The sequence below is a fragment of the Vicugna pacos genome, chromosome 6, assembly GCF_048564905.1.
Source record: "Vicugna pacos chromosome 6, VicPac4, whole genome shotgun sequence".
Lineage (NCBI taxonomy): Eukaryota > Metazoa > Chordata > Mammalia > Artiodactyla > Camelidae > Vicugna > Vicugna pacos.
Genome location: NC_132992.1, coordinates 53,666,337 through 53,683,477, shown reverse-complemented (window position 1 = coordinate 53,683,477; position 17,141 = coordinate 53,666,337). Strand labels below are relative to the sequence as shown.

At 45.1% G+C, this 17,141-nt stretch overlaps 1 protein-coding gene across 7 annotated transcripts in view; it reads right to left on the bottom strand.

The window, feature by feature from the left end:
* Positions 1–6,787, bottom strand: part of FRMD6 (FERM domain containing 6) — a 212,127-nt gene extending 205,340 nt beyond the window's left edge. For 2 of the 7 annotated variants that reach the window (XM_072963054.1, XM_031679040.2), the window contains exons 1-2: positions 6,382–6,628; positions 6,021–6,120 (exon numbers count right to left, since the gene is read on the bottom strand). The gene's annotated coding sequence lies outside the window, so the exon portion shown is untranslated. Of the gene's footprint in view, positions 1–6,020; positions 6,347–6,381; positions 6,629–6,769 lie in introns of those variants that run through there. The other 5 variants (XM_072963053.1, XM_015235574.3, XM_072963052.1 and 2 more) reach the window with 4 other exon arrangements.
* Positions 6,788–17,141: the final 10,354 nt, after the last annotated feature.

Below are 17,141 nucleotides of genomic sequence, written 5' to 3'. Positions count from 1 at the left end.
TCTTATTAATAATTTTTATATTGCTTACATGTTGAAATGATAATATTTAGGATATTGTGTGCTAAATAAAATATACTACTAAAGTTTCTTTCACCAGTTTCTTTTTATTATTATTTAAATTGTGGCTCTTAGAATATTAAAATATATACATATGGTTCACATTTGTGGCTTGCATCATATTTCTGTTAGACAGCACTAGTGTGGAGGCCTGTCCCCAAAAGAACTGTAGGTATAGATTTTGTCTGATGAAATGAACAATGAGAGTCACAGAAAACCTGTAAGGTTTTTAAAGAAATTCTATCAGATTGGAGTAAGAGTTTAAAATGATACGAGACCTCTAGATCCCCAACTTTCCACAGTCAGGACGCAGGCTGAGAACGTTACTAAGCTGCAAACATAGGCTATTTATATTAAAACAAAGAAAAGACATCTCAGAAGATGGAGCCAAGAACCCAGAGGGTTCAGTCTAGAGCAGACCCAGGCCATAACCAAGGAACTCTGCCTGCTTGAGTAGGAAAACCTGAAAATACATGCCCCAGTAGACTTCAGAAGTGCTGTGGGCCTATTACTGCCATTGCCTCCTGTTACTCTATTTCTGAATGGAAATGTCTGCTGGGGTTACCATGTCCCCCTTTCAACACCCAATATTGGGTGTATGGTTTAGTTTACAAGCAGAATTTAGAGGAAATAAACAGAGCCCAGGACTTGTTAGGCTGGAAGGCAAGCCTTATCCCTGGTGGAAGAGGAGCTACGTACGAGGAATCTTAGCTAGGTTTGCAACAGATTCAGATCACGAGAGCATGGACTTAGAGCCTAACGTGTTCATTGGGTGAGATCTCAGGGGTCTGGGGAGAGTGGAGTGTATTTTTCCTATGGGGGGGCATTTAAATAATTGTGTCCAGAGGGTGGAATTGATGGATTAGAAATGACCACACATTATCTACGAATCTTCTAATTGAGAGGTAGAGATTATTCCTCCCACCCTTTGAATCTGGGTTGGCTTTTTATTTGCTTTGTCTAATAGAATGTGGCGGCAGTGATATTGTGTAGCATCCAAGTTCAGACCTCACAAGGCCTTGCAGTGTCAATTCTGGTCCTCTTGGTACTGAGAACATCCCGCTGTGACGAAGCCCACAATGAAAGGCCACCCCAGCTGTTCCATCCTTCGCTATTTGAGACGCCACACATGAGAGTGTCACCCTCTTAATCTGTAGCTGACTGCAGTCACACGAGTAGCCCCAGGAAAAGCCAGCGTAAGAACTACTCAATTAACCGAAGCCCTGTGAGGAATAATTAATCCTTGTTTTCAGCCGCTATTGCGAGGTGGCTTGTTCTGCGGCAACAGGTAACTAACGTCTATTCATGGTCTAACGGGGAACAGAGTTGAGCAGATGGGACAGGCTTTCCGGCAGAGGCATGACTTAGATTCTACTGTAGCTAGAAAGCTGTTACCGCCACGTTCTTCGTCACACAGTCCGCTCCAAAGCACCGCTCACAACAAGGCAGCTGGCTTGGCCCAGAGTGAGTGACTCAGGAGAGGAAGAAAGTGACCAAAAAGGAAGCCTCATCTCTTATAATCTAATATCAGAAGTGACACATTGTCACTTCTCCCATATGCTACTGGGCTCACAGACCAAGCCTGACGGAGTGTGGGAGGGGACCACACAGGGCGCTAACGCCAGGGGGACAGGGCCATTAGGGGCCATCTTGGAGGCTGGCCTGCAACATAAGCCAGTAAACGAATAAATATATTTCACACCCTACTCTCCATTTCAAGAATCTCAGAAGCTAGTTTTCCCATGTCCCCTATTTCTCCTCTGACCTATCTATTTATCATGGGCTTCACTCATTTCTGTTGACTTCCCCACTTGTCCCGTACCTGTTACCCCTGCCTCCAACCTCATCAGGCCATGGGACATGTCATTTCAGGTCTTCCGCACTCTGACGGGAGGCAGCTGCTGCAGGCGGCCGGCTCGGCCTGGCCCTCCGCTGGAAGGCGCGGTGACGGGAGGAGAGGCCCTCTAACATCACTACCCCCAGGACTTCTGCACCGGAGAACTACAAGTGAACACAGCTCAGGGAAGAGCAGGGCAGCCTGGAGTTGTAAGGAAACCAGTGCCTGCGTCTGTGGCTGGTGACAAGGTGAGGCTTCCGAGGAAAGCCACTGGCTATTTGTTATGACAGCTATAGATGCTGTCACACTATTTGACTCACTGACGTCCTCTTTGGAAAACACGCCCTCCAACCACAGCAACAAATGGAAGAAGCGCAGCTGAAATCTTTGAACCACCTCAAATGCTCGGTAACGAGGAATTGGCCCGAGTAACGACGAAATAGTACTCAAGCATGTCATTTCATAGATACTGACCCGTGTCTTTGAAATAAAACTGTGAGAAACACAAAGTAGGGCTTGTGTAAGTAAATACAGATGGCAAAGATCAAGGTTTGGAAAATCGAAAGTGATACAAGTAGATTACTGTTGCTTAGAATCTTGGGAGTTAAGTTCTTCACGTGAACACCGCTTCCTCGGAAGGCATCTGCCTCTGAGATGACTGGGAAACTGTCAAGCCTTAACAGCAGCTGATGCCCATTACCCAAGCAGCACCCCCTAAGTCTCGGTTTCCTCATCCACCAAACAGGCACCACATACCTAAATCCCAGGACTGTAAAGATTAATTGAGATGCGCCATCTGAGTCCCTCCTGCCCACTGGGAAGGGGTTTATAATCAAGGTGGAGGCAGTGCGGGGTAGGGAAGCAAGCTGGGCTTTGCATCCTGCCGCATGTTTGTGCTCCATCTCCACCCATGTAGCGGCTTTACTCTTTCCGATCCTTAGTCTTTTCAACTAGAAATGGGCCTTCCTACCTTACCAGGTTCTCTCAGGGTTAAATGTTGTATCATATGTAAAGAAGCTAGTAGAGTACCTGGCACATAGTAGGTGCTCAGTTAATATTAGCCCCCTTCCTTTTTGTGGCCTCAAATCTTCAACTCTTTTATTCTCTTGAAATAAAAATGAAAGACTAGAGAAAATCTTTGAAACTGGAAATAAGCAAGCTAAGGCCAAATTTCATAGAAGGTGATACTTCACTAGTTCATTGCCAAGTCACACAATAAAAATTGTTTGTAAGAAGTCTCAGGGGATGCGGCCCTGGGTTAACCAAAGGGCCGTCGAGTGGTCTCACTGTGGGGGCTGCTCTGAGCCCTTCCCTGGGATGTCTGGGCTTATAAGACAAGATCCACGTTACAGAAGAGTTTGCCTACAGGTTGCAAACAGAAAGGGGTTCAATGGGAGGATCCCTCAGAAATGACTATATGACATGACCTGTGAATTGTGGAGTCCCAGGGTAAACAGCCTGCAGACTTTACAAATGCTCCCCTAGAGGAGTTTCAGGAGTACCAGGAGGGGTAGTTGATGAAACAAAAACCATCCCTGAAGGAGAACGCTAGGTTCCAGGGAGGTTCTGGGGAACATAGTAGCTGAAAGTCAAGGGAAGGGAAAGAACAGGTTATGGATACTCCCAGTCTCCTCTTAAGGCTGGGGTCTGTGTCCGCAAACACCAGCAGAGTGGAAGTAAAACATACGCTCCTTTGGGATTAAAGTCAGCCCCAAATAGCAAGGAAAGAACAGGATGCATGGCCCTTGTTTGTAAACAAAGACCAAGATAAATGTCTGCCACCAGACCTCAAAGGGAAGCGCGACAGGCCACCTGCAGGGAGAAGCCACAGGCAGCAGAGTGAGCCCTCTGGTCTCCCTGGTGGTCTCTGGCAGACCTTTCCAGAGGCATCACGGAAGAGCAGGGAAGCTAAGGGGGCCAGAAGGGCATCTGTCCAAGCACCCTCTCACAGGTCTGTGCTGTCTTCTCTTGGCCAGTGTTCAAGCTAAACTTGATCGTCATTCTCATCACAGCTGTGTTGAATGCTTCCGAGTCAGGCAGTTAGATGTGAACCTCCCAACAACAGGTAAATAGCTAAGCCTCAATTTATTTGTCTGTATAATGGGGATACCAGTAGTCCCTACCTCATAGGTGGTTGTAAAGAATAAATGAGCACCTGATGTAAAGCTTTTAGCACGGGGCCTGCCACAGAGCCAATGTTTACAATGGGTAGGGGTTATTATTATCTTTGTTTTGTTGCTGTTTTTTCATTTCACTCACAGTAGCATTTCTCACTAGAACTGGGAGACATGACAAGCCAAGGGACCATCAATGACACTCAGACACTTTCCAGAGTGGGGACTGGTATTACTGGCAGCATCCAAGAGAAGCAGCAGGAACTGTGGGGAAGAAGTGAAGAGGACGGCCGTGCGCTGGTAATGAGGCAACGTGTGCATCTGCCAGCCTGGCTTCCGGGTCTGCCTCTGGTCAGCTGAGGAGCAGCTTCTAAGGGCAGGAGAGGGACCAGGGCTGGTCTGCAAGGAGCTTCAGTCACGTTTGCTGAGGGCTCAGGGGCCATTCACATGTGGTACAAAATGGAGAAGAGGGTCCCCTGGGAGACACCCAGAGAAGACTCCTCCATAGAGGGAGGGGTTCCGGCCACCCCCCTTACTCCCACAGGTCTGGGGAAGAAGGCAAGGCAAGAAAGGTGTCACCCCGGTCTGAGAGCCCGTGTGGCTCTAGGCCAGGTGTCCGGTCAGAGTCCAGCACCTCGCTCCCACCCAGGGACCTCAGGGCTCACAACGGCACCCAAATCTAGGAGTGCTGCCCTGCTGTTCCTCGGCCTCAGAGCTCTGGGTGTTTAGGAAGCTTGGGAGGTGCTGTTTCTTTTCCACAGGATGTCACTTCCAACTGGAAGACAAGATACCCTTTTCTAGCAGGATGGTATACCAGTAGTTCTGGCAACCAGGCCACCTTAGGAGCCCCATTGCAGTAACTGCACTAAATCTCTGTGGCTATCAGGTTCATTCTAGGACAGGGCCCAGAACACAGAGGTGCTGATTAATGTTTGCAGAATCAGTGTTTACTGAAGCGCATTTTAAAATAAGCCAGCTTCTGTCTGTATCACAGTGTGGCAAGAGAGTGTCTCCGCTTTCTCTCTCTCTCTCTGTCTCTCTCTCTCTCTCTCACACACACACACACACACACACACACACAATGGTAAACAACAGAAAACCTCAATGTTTGGTCATTTAATAAAGCCATGACACAATTCACAAATATTTTCTCTGAGAATGGATTCAGTAAGTTGCTCGCTCAAAACCTTAGTTTGCTTTTAAAAAGTAGATCTAAAAATTCTCCTGGAACTCCCTTTTGTCTTTTTCCATATTCCCTTTATTACTTCCTTCCATCATGCACACATCATATTTTACTTTTACAACACTTGGGATCTGGTTATGACAAACTCTGTAATGGCTCATCATATTCACTCTACAGTCTCTCATCTAGTTTCACTAAATTATATCCCTTATACAGAAGCACATGACCCCACAGTATATAAAAGTCTCCTTTTGCAACCCAGAGAGTGAGCATGTAATGGATATGAATGTAACTGACACTTACTTAATATTTCTGCCTCATAATGACTCCTTTTTTAAAAAAAAATTATGGTGGTGTCTTACAAAGAAGTCAATTGATGGGGTCTTGAAAGACTTCGAATAAAACAGTGCATCAAAAGGAGCCTGTCTTCTGGTCAGATCATCATCTGTGCTTTTCTGAGTGTTTTAACAAAGGTGACTGTGTGTCTGGTGTGTGAGACACACACGTATGTAAACATGCACAACAGAAGTGAATATCCAGAGAACACAGACGCTGCCTAACTCAAGACATGAGTTTCTTCCTGGCACTGATACAATGGCTGTTATACCGGACAACCCAAGGCACCCCCTCTCCAAAAAGGAAATCACAAGACACGTTCTCCAACAGTAGAACCAATCCTCTATTAGTCTAGGATGGTTTACAGACAGAAATCATATTATTTAAATCCTTTGTTGGTTCTGGGACCAACAGACTGACATTTGACATTAAATTTGCCTTCAAATTGTCTTTTATGAAAAACAAAAGGTAAGAACAACCATTCTTTTCCTACCTGCTGCTGTAGCCACCAGAAGCCCGGGTGCTGCTCTCCGAATGTCAGGGCAAATGTCAGGATTTAATCATCTTCAGCTCCCTCCTCCAGAACAGAACTACTGAAAGAAAACTTTCAATTGCTATGAGCAAACAGACTGTTTACTTCCCGCCCATCCTTTCTCATTCCTATGGCTTGCTGAGTGCCAGAGTAGGGTGCTTAAGGGAAGATATCTAGGGAGAAAGGGATAGACTTTGGGGGAAACAGAAGAGTGGGTTCCCAAGGCAAGAATGAGTTCACCCAATACCCTTCCTTCAAGGAAAGGAAAGCCCTCTTTTTCAGCTTTAATTTCTCATAGAAGTTCTGCCACGGCATTACTCACAGGTAATTACTGCATTGCCCCTTCACGAACGGCAGGCATACTTTTGGGGCGAGCCTCCAGATTTCTGATGCATGCCTGTACCTGTCTGCAAGGATATCTCCGTGCCTGGGAAAACTGGGAGGGCAACAAGCCCGCCCAAAGGGAGGACTCAGTCTAGACTGTTAATCATGTTCTTGGGATAAAATATATCACAAGAGAGGATCAGAGGCTGGTGTGAGCCCCTCCATCCATAGGGCATCAGCCTCCCTTATGGGATCATCTGGTTAGGGCTCAAACTTTTCCCAAGTAGATCAGCAGCTACGCTTTGTCAAGCGTCAACTTGTTTCCCCAGAGAGGAAAGGAGGAGCAAGGATTACTATCACAGAAGGAATGTGGTTTTCTTGCTTACTCTGAGCAGTCAGTGCAAGAGAGTCAAAGATGATCGATGTGCAACCACAGCTCCTTTAAGCTTCATATCTGAAATACAGCATTTAAGAAGACATTTCAGTGATAAGCAGGTGTCCTAGAGGCTTCATGCTTGATTTCATTTCTAGTTTACAAGAAGGTGGAGGTTGTACAGTAGAGAGGATAGAGCAATGGAGCAGAAATTGGGAAGTCTTGGCTCCGCCATTTACTATCGTGACTTAACTTGTTTTCCAAATAAGTAAAATGAGAAGACGGGGCTGCATGATCTGCACAACAGAACACCGTCTCAAGCTTTCCATCTATTCTACCTTGTTCTTGCGAAAACACTTCGGTTCTCCTCTGGGGAATCACTCCTTCCTCTCAGCTGGTTTGGATGGGATTGGTGCCGCTGCCAGGCTTCTTCAGAAACGTACCTGTGGCCACGGCCAGCCGGTCGGAGTCACTGGGAGATTCAAAGATGGGCTGGTGCCAACAGGAGTCATTTCCGGGACTTGCTGGGAAGAGGAGTTCTCATCTTGCTGTGGCCACTACTCTGATAACACAGAGTCTCGTGCTTCTGGTGGCCTCCTAGGGAAAGAGGGATGCGTGAAGACAAAGCCACGGCAGAGGAAAGCAGAGCCGAGAGATGGCAAGGGACCAAATCCTAAGAATGTCATTTGAAGACTTAGGTTCAGCCCTGACTGAAACCGTCATTTCCTTTGGATTTGTTAAAAATTTCCTTTAGTTCCTTAAGCCTATTTCAATTACGTTTTTGATGCCTGCCACTGAAAAAATTCCAGCTAATTTGAATCCCTTCCAACTGCCTTCTACCATCTAACACTACTGCTTTTTAAACTTTATTTATGTGTCTATTTTACAATATCATATTTTTTAAACTGAAGTATAGTTGATGTCTAATATTACATGTTACAGGTATACAATAGAGTGATTCACAATTTTTAAAGGTTAGGGTATAGTTATAAAATATTAACATTACTGCTTTTTAACATTTATATCTGCAATGATTCGGGTGGCATGGTGATGCATAAGGCCAATAAATTAGTTTCCTTTTGATGCACTCTTGGAAATTTTTTTTTAAAGGCTAAGCCTGCATAGCAGAGAAATAGAGAAGTAAGGCAAATTCTGGTGAAAGATTTAAAAACTCTCTATTCTTTTTGAATACAGCTCTTTGTAAAAAAAATAAAACCAGCACTCAAATAATGCACAATGGTGAAATGCAGAAAGTGAAAATCTCCCATAATTTTACCTTCCAGAAATGACCATGGATAACATTTTAGTGGCTTGCTATTCAAAATGTGATCCACAGACCAGCAGCCTTGGCCTGGAGCTGGTTCCAAATACAGAACCTCAGGCTTCAATGCTGTCTTGCATTTTAACAAGGCCTGGACGCAATCTGTACGCGCATCAAAGTCTGAAAAGCACTGGCTTAAAGTATCGTCCTCCAGACATTTTTTTATTGTAGTCGTCAGCATTTTGGGGCGCATATAATTTGTGGGCTTTTTTGTTTGACTGATTTTGTAAAGGAAAGACAAATAGGAATACATTGCCCATATTTCTGATACAATGTAATCAAAATCCTTTACAAACATAAGTAAACCATATACAGTGACCATATGCAAATTATGAAGGTGTTACATACAGATCCTAGGACACTACTCATAGTAGCAAACTATCCCAGGACAGGACACTCTAGAGCCGTGGTTCTCCAACTTGAGGGTGCACCAGAACCATCTGGAGGTCGGCCCCACGTGCACAGTTTCTGATTCAGGAGGATGGTAGGGTTGGGATGGAATCTGCTTTTCCATCAAGTTCCTGGGCAATGCTGATACTGCTGGTCCCAGAACCACATTTCACCAGTGTTTCAAAAATAAAAATGGCACAGGGAACTATATTCAATATCTTATAACAACCTTTAATACAAAAGAATATGAAAATGAATATATGTATATATACGCATGACAGGGACATTATGCTGTACACCAGAAATTGACACACTGTAACATTACAATAAAAAAGAAAAATAAAGTTCAAAAAAATAAAAATAAAAATGGTTTTACACTATATACATAAACATACTATATATACTATACTGAACCTTGCTTTTTTTCCCTTAATACTGTATCTGGGTCATCCTTCTACCGTCATCCATCCATTACATCTTTCTTTTTAAGGGCTGCAAGGTCAGAGATTTTTAGCTGATATGATAATATAGACTAAATGACAAAGAAGGGAATCTTCCACATAAGGACGAGCATCCCCACCACTGGACTCATCACTTCCAATGCTAAATAAGTGTCTGGGGTTTGAGTCCACAGATAAGAAAGGCTCTGGATGGACCAGGAAAGTGATCAGCACTGAGCAAGTGCCACTGAAGACACAGGTGTAAAATCTGGTTCCCCTAGGAGCTGGTCCGGTCTTTTTCTCTACACCCACAGCATCAGTTATGGTAACAGGTATACAGTGAGGAGCTCATAAGTGCTGTAGAGTTTGTGAATGAAAGTGCCCATGCATGCAAGTCACAGAGGAATTCCCTACAGAATCCTCGGTACGGAATCCCCCTGCCGCACCATACAGCTCACTGCTGGATCTCAGTGGTCAGATATTCCTCCTGAGTCCATTCAGACTCCCGGAAAGAAAGTGATACAGCTTGCAGACGTGACTGGAATGTCAAGGGGGCAGTCCACTAAACTCAGAGCCATAATTCTGATGTATTTCTGAGAACTACACTGACATGCTTCTTAGCCATCCTTTGCTTGACTGGTGGTACTTTCTGGATGTCTCCCATTGTGAAGATGCCCTGGGCTCAGACTTCTCCCCTCAGGAAGGTTAACCCGTCAGGAAGTTTTCTGCTCAGTTAGAAAAATACAGCCATATAAATAAAACATGAAGATTTTATGTGTGTGTGTGTGTGAGAGAGAGAGAGACATATATAATCCTCAGCTGAGCTTCACCTGTGCTTCTGTAGCCACATATGTAATCACCTTCACAAAGGGATGACATGACCCCAGTATGCCTAGAGAATCACATGTTGAATATTCTAATATAGAAATTAGAAATCTCAAAGGGCCACATGTTACATAAGAACTGCCACACATTGGCTCTGATATGGCCAATTCCTAGTTTTAAACTCTGCCAGGAAGACCTCATTTCGTTCACTCAGCAAGTACTTAATACACCTACTATGTGCCTGGTACCATGTTTGCTGTCTGGGACAGAGATGTCTGGGGGACAGAGATATCTAGAATACAGAGAAGAAAGGTATGTACCATGAAGGGATCTAGTGTGAAAGACAGACAAGAAAATCAAGAATTAAGCACCTGTGCATACAGATGAGGGGGTAAGAGGCGTACAGAAGTATATGCCTAACCCAGCTGGGGAGTCAACAGAGTTGGCTTCAGAAATGAAAATGAGCTTGAGATAAGTCTGCAAGGATGAACAGAGCTGAGTCAGGCAGGCTCCATGAGCACGTTGTGCCGGAGAGCAGAGGCGAGGAAGAGCTTGGCAAGCTCAGGAAGCCACACAGCGTTTGGTGTGGCTGGAGGGGAGCATATATGTGAGGACCTGAAAGGGGAGATGAGGCAGACGTTAGATGGAGTCCCCGCAGGACTGTCAGCAGGGATGTGAGCTGACCAGATTTGCTTTTCTAAAGACTCAGGAAACAATAGGGAGATGGGAACAGGAGAAGAAGACCAGAGCCAAGGGACTTAGCTTTGAGGCTCATACAGCGTCTCAGGCAGCAGCGCAGAAGCCAGCACTGGCTGTGAGAGATAGAGACAAGGGGAGAGATTCAACTGGAACTTGGAGAGAGAATGCACGGGCTTTGATGACTGGTTGGAAAGGGGAGGTTGGGGAGTAACAGTGAGGGCAAGGAATGAGTCCAAGGGGACACCCAGGTTTATGGTTAGGGTCAAGAGGGACAATATAGGGACAAAGAATTTTGAACAGGATTGAGTCAGAGGGTGAGAATGGGATGAAGGGATAGTAAGCGGCATTGTTCCTCAAAGTGTGTGCTGGATCTTGGGTTTGCCTTACCGAAAAAACATACATCTGCCCACAGAGTGCACAATTTAAAGGGCCCCTGTAGTAGGCTGGGTACTGTCTCCCCAAAATACATGTCCACCCAGAACCTCAGAATAGGCCCTTACTTGGAAGGAGGGTCTTGCAGATGTACTTAGGATGAGGTCCTACTGGATATGGGTGAGTCCTAAAGCCAACCATCACTGCTCTTAGAAGAAAAAGGAGAGGGCACAGAAAAGGTCAGGTAAGAGCCCTGCACAGATTGGAGTGATGAGGCTACAAGCAAAGGAACGCCAAGGACAGCCATGAGCCACCAGAATCTAGGACAAGGCAAGGAGGGATTCTGCCCTCGAGCCTTCAGAATGATCATGGCCCTGCCAACACTTTGATTTCAGACTTTTGGCCTCCAGATCTCTAAGAGAGCAAAATTCTGTTGTTTTGAGCCACTCAGTTTGAGCTACTTTGTTGTGGCAGCCTTAGAGAACTAACCCTGAGTCCCTGAGACCCTTTTGGCTCAAAATTTCCAGAAATTGCAGTATTACTCAGTTTTCTGGGAGGGTTTAGATCTCTGTCAAGTTGGGGCGGGTAGGGGGGAGGCTGTATCAAGCCAGGAAAATTCTCACATGTTTATACGATTCACTCTACTCCAGAGCAAGGCCCTGTGGGTTGAAAGATGAATCAAGTTAAGTCTGAAGACGGAGGTGGGGGGGGGATGCTGCTGGGGAAACAGGCCTAGGCGGGGTCTCAGAGCAGGCTGAGTCTGGAAAGTAGGGGCATTGGGTGCCCTGGCACTCACCAGGGTTCTTGGCAACAGGAAAAATGGTATTGTTATCATCACCTTACAAGTAAAGAAACTGAAGTTTACAGATGTTAAGCAACTGTATGAAGGTTACACAGTTAACCAAGGTTGGAGGCACATGTAGAAATCAGATTTCCGTACTCCTAGTCTAGGGATTTTCCATGGGACCCCGTGGCCTCCACCACGCTGTCTCTAGGGCATCATCTTGGACTGAAGACAAGAAAGAAAAAAGATATCAGCTATTGTCACAGAGCACAAATTTTCCATACAACTAAAAGGATTCCTGTAAATACTGGTCTCCATTTTAACCACTTCATGTGGAAATCCTGCCTTCCAAACAAATTATAAAAACGTGCTTTAATCTCCTCCCACTGGCATGGACATGAATCATGTTAATCTTTGTTAAACTGCTTTCATTCCTCAAAAGAAATGGGCAGAAAGTGCAGGTGTCGACTGAGGCAGCACATTTGGTGGCCCGTGGAGATTTGCCGACACTCTAGCCTGTGACAGGAGAATCACGTGGATGAGAAGTCAGTTTTTTGAGTTGCTTAACACATGGCAGGAAATGTGCTAAATGCTTTGATGTGTGCTCTCACGCAGGCTTCCGTCCTCCCCGTGATGTGAAGAGGTTTAATCCCCACATCCAAGATGAGGGAATCTGTGGTTTAGCGATCTTCTGGACTCTTCCTTATCAAGAAACCTGAGGACACTAGAATGCTGACAACTGTATCCCTGAAATACATGCCTGTTGAATGAGAATCTAATTAATACACTTCCATGTTTAAAGCCAAGCCAAGCCAGGGTCTTTCCTTGAGGACTCAGGGAGAAGGATTGTGTCCTCAACTGGCATGGACGGCTCTCAAATTTCTCAGCTCAAACTTCATGGCAAGTCAACTCTGAAAATAAACTTCTCATATAAGAGAATGTGATTCATAGGAAAGGCATCTTCCATCTTCTCAAAGCTGGTGGTTGGTGAGAGGCCCGCTAAGGCCCACAGTCTCAGGCTTCTTAAAAGCCTACCATACACAGATGCTTATGAGCTTGGTTAAACACTTGGCAAGCTCATCGAGACATCATGTGAGCCGTAATCACACTGTGTTCTTCTGAGGATCTTCCAGAGCATACTCTAAATCCTGTTTATTTCTCTTTGAGGACAAAAGTATCATGGGACAAACACTGATCCAAGAAGCCTGCTTCTCACACAGCAAGATGCTATCACGGCCCTTCATCGCTCAGAGGGAGCAACATCTGACTAACGTCAACCCAAATGCTCCCTCGTTGTCTGCATTGCTAAAGAATTTCACAACGGCTTTGTCAAGGGGCAGACATTGCACTTGGGCAGGCAGGGGAGGGCTATGGGGGATGTGAGAACTTGGTATCCATCATCCATTCCACTTGCCTTCGACTGTGCAGAGGTTGGAAAGCTAAAAGCTATGTTTCCCAGGCTCCTTGCAGCCTGGGTTCGGTTTGCAAATCAGTTCTGCCAATTAGAGGCATGTGTGGGAGATTTGGAGGATGGACGTGAGGGAGGGGCTGTTCCTCCTGCTGCTTCTACTCTTGCTGTTGGCAGACGGGTTTGCACAGGCAGGAGCTTTTCGGCAGCAGTGGTCCAGGGTCCAGTCTCCAGCAGTGTGCCCGCTGAGGGACAGTTCAGCTGGCGGCAGGGGAGCTTTCCTGATTGTGTCATTCAGCTGAGGTGATGTGTTCATGGAGTCAGCAGTTCCATCAATGAACTTCTGAGCTACACACCGTTCCTAACTGCAGCAGCAGGAGGCAGAGGACACTTCCCCTGGCAGGTCAGATGGTCATTTGTTCTGGGAGTCATCCTGGAGTCCCTGCCTAGCATGCCCTCTCCCAGCTTTCCCAGCAATTCTGAGATCTTCACAACGGTGTCTTGTCTACGGATAGCCCCTAGTCGCTATTTCTGTGATGAAGACGGAAGTTGGGAGCCACCTAGTTCACCATCTTGCTGATGTCACTCTCCAGAAATTTCTCAGATAACTCAGCCACCAGGCCTCCCCACACTTCAGTCGCGGTCCTCAGGAGGTCAGGTTTCACCCTCCAACAATTCTTAACGTCCTCAATTCCTGTATTAAATTTCTTTCTGCTTAAGAATGAGAAATGGATCACATTTCCCATGACTGAACCCTGACCTAGACCCCCTAAATGAAACGAGTCCTAAGTTTTTCTAGATTGTTTCTCAAAGTTTTCAGACTCTCATTAAAGTAGGGCTAATGTTGTTTTTATTTACTTCTTACCCTAGGCCATTGTTTTGGGATGCAGTGTTAAAGATAGAAATTTTAAATGGAAATGTTTGCTCTGTACATACATTTAACAGAGATTTGTTGAACATTTTCTGTGTTCAAGGCACTGTGCTAGACACCCATGTGCCAAGACAACATGGCATAACAGACGGCGTGCACTCCTCAGGAGGAGCTGATGTTTGGCTTTGCCCGAACCACGTGGCCTTTGGCAAGTTACTTAATCTCTCCAAGCTTTAGTTTTATCATCAGGATGAATACAGATACTAAGAATTACCTCTAGGATTATTCTAAAAGTTACCCAAAATATAGAAGTGTCCAAAACAGTATGTCGTACATAAGAGGTGCTCAATAAACCTTAATTCTCTTCCTTTTTCCTAAAACACAAAAATGAAATGGTATCGATTTAAAAATACATTTTGAGTCATCTTCAGTAGTATTTGCTTGTCATTTTCAAACCAAATTTTGTCACCTCCCTGATTGAAATCCTCTAACGGTTTCTCTTGGTACTTAGGAAAAAACTCAAACTCGTTGCAAGCCAACAAGGTTTTAACAAGCCCCTAACAAGTTCCCAGAGATGGCTGTATTATGCAGACAGACTGTCCCACTTTGTAAGACTTTTTGTTGCATTTCTGAAGTTTACTCTTCCCAGGGCTTCTCAATGAGCCGAGATGGAGCTGAAGACACCAGACAGTTCTGACTGTCTGGTAAACACGAGGCATGGGAATACCAACAGAGCCCTTCTTCTGGCCTGCTCTGCAGCAGTTAAAGCTTTGCTCTAGAACATGCATTGAGGAGCCCCTCCACTGGCTCTGGAAGGAGTATGTGGCCTTCAGCCAAACAGGGGTGTGGGCTTCAACCATCTCCATGACACCATGTGCTCGGGCTGGCTCCAGACAGAGGGCCTACATCCTGCCCACATGCCATGATATAAGCCCCAGTCAACATTTCAGGTGGTCAGCAAACAGCTCTAGGGAACATCTGGATTTGAGCCCAAAGTAGGTAAAGCTAGGTAATTCTACCGGGGGCAGCATCTCTTTCATGTCAGGGAAAGCACTAATCAAAGTCAGATGGTCATCCTTGGCTAGACAGGTTTTTCTTTTCTCTACTGAAACGATCCCCCTCTCTCCAGTCCCTGAAACTTCCACCTTCTTCGAAAAATAGCAAGAGCTGAGTTTCCCATCACCATACTGCATGCCTTCTGGTATACCCAGGGGAGACTGCAATTATAAGCATGATTTGAACAAACAAAATAAAACATAATACTAATTGAGGCCAGTTCCTGGAAAAACAAAAGGGCCTGTTCTGCATATGCCCTAATCTCTGTTTCTGATTTATTGGCTGAATGGCCCACTCCAGAAAGCATTTGGCAGAGCCCACGTGCCAGAAAGCATTCTCATGCTTTCCAGATTTCAGTCAAGTGACTGGGAGTATTCCTTTGACAGCACACACTTATTGTAAACTGGCCATTTTTCAAGACCCAGGAAATAACCTGTCTGCAGTGTAAGAGCTACAATAAAAGCCAACTTATTTACAAAACAGAAACAGGTTCACAGACATAGAGAACAAACTTTCGGTTACCAGGAGTAAAGGGGGTGGGAAGGGATAAATTGGCAGTTCAAAATTTGCACCTCTTGGGGAGTGATGGAAATGTTAGGTATCTTGACTATAGTGTGGTTTCATAGGTATCTACATCTACCAAAATTCATCAGATTGTACATCTGAAATATGTGTAGTTTGCTGTGCAAAATAACAATAAAGTTATTTAAGGGATTTTTTTAAAGCCAACTGGAATGATCAGAGAAAACATAACCTAGGGGATATCAACCTGGAATCCAAGCTGATTTTAACTCATAAAGAGTTTGTGTCTTTTACACCTTGTATATCTGCAAACAGTAGACACCTCGTGTTTTCACTCTTACCGTTCAAGTGCCATACCTACAAGAATGCAGCCTGCAGATTATTGTTTTAATTAAATGATCTTTGCATAACAGATGGACCAAGATGACACTCCCCAAAACCTGAGATTTTGGCCTGAAGAGATTACTCACTCCCTAATTATCTCCTCTTTACTTTTGGTCTTTCACATGTAGTTTCACAAGAATTTCCTTTGTTAACTATGCTTTCAGCATTGTGGTTGGAAATGTATTTCCTGCACAACGGGTTCCGGTGTTTACATTCAGTGGGGTGAAGTACACCACGTCCCCTCGCCACTGCATCACGACCCGCCACCACGACCACCGCTATTACCACTCCTCCCAGATAACATCGTTATCATTAGGGGGTAGATACTCCTATTATTCCAGTTTACCCATGAGGAAACTAAAGCATGGAAAGAGTTAGTAACTCACTTAGAGGTACACAGTTAGATATGGTGGTATTAGGGTTTGAACCTGGATAAGCCACCAGACTACTCACTATATATAAATATGATGCAACTTTACCCTCAGGCATCAATTGACCCCTGGACAATACACACATGAAAACAGATCATTACAGTCCTGGATTTTTCAACCAATGTTTGCCTTCCTAGCAAACGTTTTCTACACAGCAGGAATACAGATACGTCATAGATACAAGCTAAAAAACATTGGAGTAGATCCCTCCCTCTTCATATTCTTTCCCAATTTATTATTAGTCATTGTTCCCTGCCTGGCCATGTACTTTGGTCCTCAGAAGTCTCATTTTCAGCAACATCTTCAATTATTCAGCCTCAATTGTTCCCCAACCGCACATGTATTTGTCCACCTTGTCTCCTGAAGTTGGGCTCAGAAAATGTGGCACTAGATCTCGAGACATAACTGCCCTGTCTTCCATTGCTCTGCTGTTTTTCCCCAGCTTGTCACTTCCTTCCTCATAGTTCCTTGGCTCTAATTCTTACTCTCCATTCTGCCAACCAAGTCCTGATTATGGCTCAGCAGGGCAGTGGTCACAGCCTTCTCCCTGCCCTCCCTGACTTCAGCAGTCTGCTCCTTCCAACCACCCTGCCTCCCGCTCCCAGACTCTTTGTTAAATTACTCCTTCGACTCAAGTGTAGACAACTCATTGCTGAGCCTATCAAAATCCTAACTCCTTTGCCTGACTTGTAAAGCCTCCATAATCTCAACCCCACCATGTCTATTCAATTTTCTTTCCCACAAAGTCCAATACACACCCACTGAATCAGTCAGGCTGTTATCCTAACTGTAGAGGCACAACCCACAGGCTTCGACAACTACTATTTTTCCACCTCGTATGACGCCCCCTCCCATTGCTTAGGTCACCAGCTAGCTAAATTT